This window comes from Bubalus bubalis, chromosome 3, assembly GCF_019923935.1.
Source record: "Bubalus bubalis isolate 160015118507 breed Murrah chromosome 3, NDDB_SH_1, whole genome shotgun sequence".
NCBI lineage: Eukaryota > Metazoa > Chordata > Mammalia > Artiodactyla > Bovidae > Bubalus > Bubalus bubalis.
Window position 1 is genome coordinate 9,073,740 of NC_059159.1, and position 7,029 is coordinate 9,080,768.

General features: G+C 54.0%; 1 long non-coding RNA gene across 1 annotated transcript; it reads right to left on the reverse strand.

Moving 5' to 3' along the window:
• Window positions 1-476: 476 nt before the first annotated feature.
• Window positions 477-6,791, reverse strand: LOC112583620. The gene is made up of 3 exons (XR_003107695.3): window positions 6,418-6,791; window positions 4,884-5,180; window positions 477-777 (listed from the first exon to the last, which is right to left on the reverse strand). It is a non-coding gene; the product is annotated as an uncharacterized LOC112583620 (long non-coding RNA).
• Between the last annotated feature and the right edge of the window lie 238 nt (window positions 6,792-7,029).

Genomic DNA, 7,029 nt, shown 5'->3' on the forward strand with positions numbered 1-7,029 from the left:
GCCAGCCAGGAAACCACACTGTGCTACTCTGGAGAAGTAACTTAACTTCTCTGTGCCTCAGGTTCCCTAGCCTTAAAACGGATGCAATGTCAGTGCCCACTTAGCAGTCGTGTTGGAAGCTTCAGAAGAGTTAACCCAAGGAAAGAATTTCATCCAGGTCCTGGCACGTGGTGAGGACACGAGGAGGTGTTCGTCTAAACTGCTGTTTCTTCAACCTTCCACTCCTCCTGGGTCAAACCCACAGTCACGCCATCTGTAACTTAACTGTGGAATTGCAGCGTTCAAGGCCTACCTGGTGTGAGGGATTTTATCTTTTGGAATGGTTTCCCTGGCGGGTCAGCAGTAAAGAATCCACTTCCCAGTGCAGGAAACACAGGAGACGCAGGTTCAATCCCTGGGTTGGGAAGGTCCCCTGGAGGAGGGCATGGCAACCCACTCCAGTGTCCTTGCCTGGAGAATCCCCATGGATAGAGGAGCCTGATGGGCTACAGTTCATGGGTTCACAAAGAGTCGGACACAACTGAAGCAACTGAGCACGCACGCACATCTTTTAGATAGAAACACATTTTTTAAAGTCTCTAATTATTCATGTCGTAGTCTGCAAATTTTGCTCCCGATTGTGTGATTTTTGCTTGTATCTTGTAAGTAGACATTCTTAAATAAGATAAGTAAGCCAATAGGTAAATATCATAAGTGACTCATTCATATGTGATTCAGACATCCCAAGAAGCCCCTGACCTGTGGTTCATGAGGCTGTCTTCACCAAAGCCTGCATTTCTGTGAAAAAACCAGAATAGTTAAGTCGAGAATAGGTAAACCCAGAATAGGTAACTCCACCTGTAAATCACCAGCAGAGTTCCCAGAAAGATGCAACCAGCCTCCAAAACCCTCCCAGCCCCACTGGGGGAGAGGCGCCTGCCTCCCTGCCCTTCCCCACCACGCCGAGTCCAGCTCTCCTTTCCTCCTTGCCTTAGCAACCGAGGGGTGTTCCACTCAGGCCCACTGTCTGGGAATTGGTTGGAGAGAGGGGACACACCACATTACAGGGAGACCCGGCTGAACCACACTGATTGACATCCCTGTCCTGATGTCGCTGGGTCCCATCCTGGACCCCAAGCGGCCGGGCCCACCCTCAGAGGTTGGGTCACCCTGTCTCTCTGAAATCAGAGGACGGGGCCCCCAGCACCAGACACGCGCCATCTAGCACTTGATCAGAGTCAGACAGACCTAGTGGGGTCCTAGAACCTCTTCTGTGATGTCATGGGCCCGTTTTTAACTCCCCTGAGCCTCTTAAGAAAGATGAAAAGAATTCCCTGGCGGTCCAGCGATTCCTTGGCGCTTGCACTGCAGGGGGCACGTGTTCGATCCCTGGTGGGGGAAACAAAGATCTCACATGCTACACAGCCAAACAAAACAACAAAAGCCTAAGCAAGTCAAGAATAAATTTGTTAAAAAAGAAAAATGGAGATGATAGCCTAGCATCCCTCAGGACAAAATGGACCGGGCAACGCCCCACCAGAGTCAGCCCTCAGCAGTCACCAGCTCTCTCTCTCTCTCCCTGCACTTTCTGCTGCCCCTCAGTTCCTGGGAATACAGGGGAGCTGCTGAGGGGTCCAGGCCCTATCCCTAGTTCTGGCCAGACTGCAGCCACCCACCCGTCTTCTGACCACACAGCAGTTTCCTACTTGACCCCTAGCTCCTGGGCTCCACAAGCTCCCCTGACCCCTGGCCCCCACTTGTTGGTGCTGAGGGAGCCCAGACTACAGAAGCATCCAGGTCGACTCCAGCCTGGCCACCCTGACCACACGATCGCGCTAATTCTGCCAGAAAGACCAGCCTGTGGTTGGGCAGAGCAGCCATTAAGGCTTCCAGGAAATTCCTTTGAGCAAGCAGAAGCTATTTGCCATTCCTGAGCCTCTCCAGCCTGTTCAAATGCGGTTTTCCAATTAAGCTGGGGCCGCTCCCAGGTCTCTGTTTTTTTTTTTTTTTTTTTTTTTTAAAAAGGTCTATCTGCTTTTCCTCTAAGGAAACAAAAATCCTCGAGACACGGATGCTCTTGCCTTTTATTTTTTTATTTAATGACTTCTGGCAGTTGTTTTTTTTTTTCTGAATACCCAGCAGCGCCTGTTCCATCATCCAGAAACGCTGTGGGGGCCCTGGTTGGGGTCAGAAAGCTCAGGGAAGAGGGGGGATGAAGCAGTGCCAGTCCTCAAGTTGGGGACCATGCAAGGAAAGATGAATCTGGGGGAAAGGATGACAAGTTCCTCTCTGGATGTGATGGTGGGGACGCACTTTGGAATTCTTAATTCTGCCTCGGGCAGGAAAGTCTGGGAGAGAGTTGGAGACCCAGGGCCAGTTTGCAGGTGTGGGCTGGAGGTTCGAGATCCAAATGAAGCATCAGTACCCCGGGGCTGGATGAGATTTCCAGGACAACGTGGAGGATGCAGAGAGAAAAGGGTCAAGGACGAAATAAGGAAGAAGGTCCCTGGGGAACAGAAATCACCGAAGGATCCTGAAGGAAATGGAGAGGTGGGGAGGACCAGCAGAGAGCAAAGCCTCAGTGGTCAGGGGAGGGGGTGGGATACCCAGTCATCTGGCCAGAGATGTCCACTTAGATGAGGCCTCAACGGCCCACTGGACTTGGTACTTAAAGGACCGTCAGATCTCCCATAGCTGCTGCATCCATTCTGGAGCTAGTCTTTAAGACTGGCAGCTTCCACTTTCTCTTTCTTGAAATGACCTCTCTCCTGAGACACTCTCTGGTAGAACTAGCCCACCAACCCATGAGAAGCCCAGCCTGGGACACCCACAGCCTTGCCATCAGCAGCTCTGGCTCAGCAGCCAGCCCGTAGTCAGCACCAAACGCCGGTCATGTGCATGAGACATCTTGGGGGCTCCAGTCTGGTCAAGTTTATACATGATCACAACCCCAGCTGGGAGAACACCGCAGCGGAGCCCAGTCAGCTCACAGATTCAGATTAAAAAAAAAAAAAAAAAAAAAATATATATATATACCATGGGAGACTTTGCCAGAACATGTGTGATGGCTTGTTGTGGATGCACCCCTAACCAAGAGAGATAAAACATGAACAGTTGCACATGTGTGTGTGCACGTGAGTGTGTGCAGGGAGTAGAGACGCCGTTCAGAAGCTCATTAATTAAGGAAATTGAGCACAGAAAGAAGAGAGGATCAAATCTGATAATCATTGATGGACACTACTTAAAACATTCCGTCCTCACCAGGCCTCAGGCCACGAGCCCCCACAAGAGCCTGCCCAGAACCTCAGCCAGTGGACCAGGCAGAGATGCTGACCCACATGACCCAACAGCCCTGTAGAAAGAGCTTTGGAGAGGAGACAGGTCCAGCCCCAGCCTCACCACTGAAACCTTTAGGTCTCAGTCTCCCACTCTGTAAAGTGGAGCCAATGACACTCAACCTGCCAGCTTCTCAGGGCCATTGCTGGAAAGAAATAAAATGAAGGATTGAAAACTCTCAGGGCAAAAGCCAGTGTAAGACATCATGGTGATGGTGTTGATGACGACGGCTCAAAGGATAGGAGGAGGTTGAGGTCCACCCAGGAGCTCACACCTGCTTTAGTTTATGCAACATGTTCACACGAAGAAGCTCAGGAAGATCAAGGTCACCTACAACGCTTTGAATCTCGACACCTGCCAGGAGAAAGTCCCCAGTGTGGCTCCGATTATCTATTTAGAGCCCACCCAGCCCTTGGCTCCTGTGCTGGAATCTGTTGAAAACTCCCCCTGCCACCAAAAACGGCACTTGCCAGAGAAGCTTGACCCTCTCTATGCTTCTAATCCCATTTTCTGCCTCCAACATCTGTAGCTGCCTCCTGGGGTGGAGGTGTGAGCATGGAGGGGGATGAAGCTGAAAATATCATTAAGTTTTTTAAAAAATCATTGGCACATTTACTGTCCTGACCTGCAAGCAGCTTCCTGATCTGAGTCTGAGGAGCCAGGAGGGAGAGGAGAAGGGCAGGTGAGACACACAAGGGAGAGATGATCAAACATCACAGGACACATGAGGGAGACGGTCCACACGGCGGCCGATGGCGGCAGCTCGCGGGGCTCCCCAGTGGTTTCCATGGCAGCCGTGCCGTCCCAGGCCTCACCCCACAAGCTCTCCTTCAGCTCACCTTGCGTCAGCAAGCCAGAGGAGAGATGGAGTAAGTGTGACAAATATGCTGATCTCGAGAAAGTTGTGAGTGCATGTGTGTGTGTGAGAGAGAAAGAGAGACTAGGAAACAGAGGAGGAGAGAGAGGGAGAGGGGAGAGAGGCAGAGTCAGGGTTTCCCTCCAGGATAAGTAATTGAGTCCCTTCCTGGGGCTCTGAAGGCATTTCTGGGGCCTGAGCCCCATGAAAATAATTTAGAAAAATCCATGGGGGCGAACGCTCCCCCCACCCCTCACCTTGGTGGAACAGTGGATAGGAATCCATCTGCCAGTGCAGGGGACTCGGCTTCGATCCCCGGTCCAGGAAGATTTCACACACCACAGGGCAGCTAAGTTGGTACACCGTGTCAGCTGAGCCAGCGCTCTAGAACCAATGCTCCAAAGCAAGAGACGCGACCGCAGTGAGAAGCCCGTGAGCAGCCCCCGCTCCCCGCAACAGAGAGAGCCCATGCGTGCAATGAAGACTCAGTGCAACCCAAACAAACAAACAAAAAAATTCTTCCATGGACGCAGATCATCCATGGACTCAGATCTTCCATGGACAGGGTCTGCAGGGGAAGGGAATCTGGGGCCCTTGCTGCAGATGCTCATGCAGGAATGCAGAGCCCTGAGGCTTTCTCAGTCTCAGAATCCCTCGGAGAAGAAGGTGTGGAAGCACCCCACCACCACCAACAACCCGAGAAGAGTCTCACCTCCATCCACTGATTCCTTTCTCTTTCAATGATTGCTGGGTGCCCACATGGGCCGAGCTCAGGACTGGGCTGCGGGCAGAGTGCCACCCAGACACATCACCCATCGCCTCTCCTGCCCACCCGGGATGCGCCCACAGGCAGGTCTGAGATTGAATCTGGCCCCTTCACATGTCTTCAGTTTCCGGTTCTTCACTCAGACGTCCGGGTGGTGGCGGGAAGTGAGAAGGTTGTCCAGGCCTTTTCCTCTCCCCCTTTCCTTCTTCTCTCTGCCTTTCTTGCCTTCTTTTTAAAAACGCTCTTTAACAGTAAGAAAGTCAGCATGGAAAGGAAAGTGAGGCTCTGCGAGGCTGTCAGACGTGCAATTTGCTAACCTGCCAGAGGTCCTGCCTTGCTGGCCCTCACAGCTGGGAGATGAGACTTGCTTCTCCCCTCCTGAGAGCAGGGGCAGGAGGTGGGTCATTGCAGGCGGCCAGCCTCACGGCGATGGGTGAAGTCAAGACCACAGGGGCCCAGAGTCAAGTCTGCCACTGGGTCCCTGCTGGCATTGGCTGCAGTCGTGCTGGGCCCTGGAGGGTCAGTCTCCATAGGCGTCTTCCTTCCCCACCCCGGACAAGAGTCTGATATCCGGAGACATTGGAAGATGTGGGGTTAGACTCAGGGCATGGCATCCTAGCAGGACAGGCTCCCAAACAGACCAGATCATTCCAGGTACACAGACCACCACTTGCCCCTGCCTTTCCACCTGGCACCTGGCTGTGTGCTCCACTGCCCTCTGGCTGAGCCAGGCAGTCACCTGCACGGGCTTACCCCGGACACCAGCTGGGCACCCCACCCAGGAATGAGCATCCTGCCACCCTGTGTCACCCATGTGAGAACAGCAGGACCCATGTCTATGAAGGAGCGCCTGGAGAAGGCTCACCGTGGGCCCCATTCTTGGGGTCGTGGGGGGAGGGGCGTGCTGGCTCCTGCCACGCAAGGCAGACGTTTGGACCAAAGCGCCCACAGGGTGAGGAGACTTCAGGACCTTATTTCCCTGGAAGCAACATAGGGCATGTCTAAGACATGAGGCCTGAGGCTCGAGAGAGTCTGGATGGCCCTGTGGTTAGAGCAGGGGCTGGAGAACCAGCCTGCCCAGTTTCGTATCAAACCAAATGAGCTTCCCACTTATTAGCTGTGTGATCAAGACCGTGACCCCCATTTCCTGCCCATAAACTGGGGGCAGCAATGGCATTCTCTCCCTGAATCACCCAGCCAGGCCCTGAATGGGTCCTCCTCTCCCTGCCAAGCTGGTACCCCTCCTCCATCACCACGGACAGGACAGGAGTATGGAGAATGGGAAGCCCAACCTTCCGGGGGGGCCTGGCCGCTCCACTCCAGGTACCCCCCTACCATGACAGAGGCAGAGCTGGGCTGAAGAACCAAAGTGAGTGCAGGACAGGGGTCACCCCACACCACACAACTCTAGGGGACCCCAGTACCAGAGGGCCCTGGCCCAGGCTAAGGACAGCCCTGGAGAAGGCAAGTCAAGACTCACCTGAGAGCCATCTGCACCCTGAAAGCTGTGTGAAGACCAGAGGATGAGCTCAGGAAGCGGAAGGTAGAGGCTGGGCACCAGAGTGCCTGGGACCCACTTTGCCAGCCAGGCCCAGCCTGGGGGAGCATGGGGCTTTGCTTCCCCTGGAGCTCTGTGACCTAGTTTTGTCCTTGACACTGAACAGGGACTGGGAGACACAGCTTCACACCCTCCCTCCCCTGGGCCTTCTCACACCTGCCTCTCAGGCGACTCCCTGACTGCGGGCACCCTGAGCAAGAGTGTGGTTTCCTCTCAACCTTTGCTCCTCAGAGACTTCCGCTCGGCGGCAGCAAGACGCACTAAAGAGGCAGCAGCCCATCTTTAGGAGGCCTCCCTGCACTGGGGAGACAGACAGACAAACAGACAGGCAGGCAGACAGATGGGTGACAAGGCCAAGCCTGTTCCAGTGGAGGGGAGGCACGTGGGGACTCCCAGGGAGAGAAGGCCGATTAGGGAGATGACAGATGCAAAGGTATATACAAGTGAAAGGGTGTGCATGGGTGTGTGTGTGTGTGTGCGTGCAGGGTGTGCATGGGTGTGTGTGTGTGTGCATGCATACCAAGTCACTCTGGT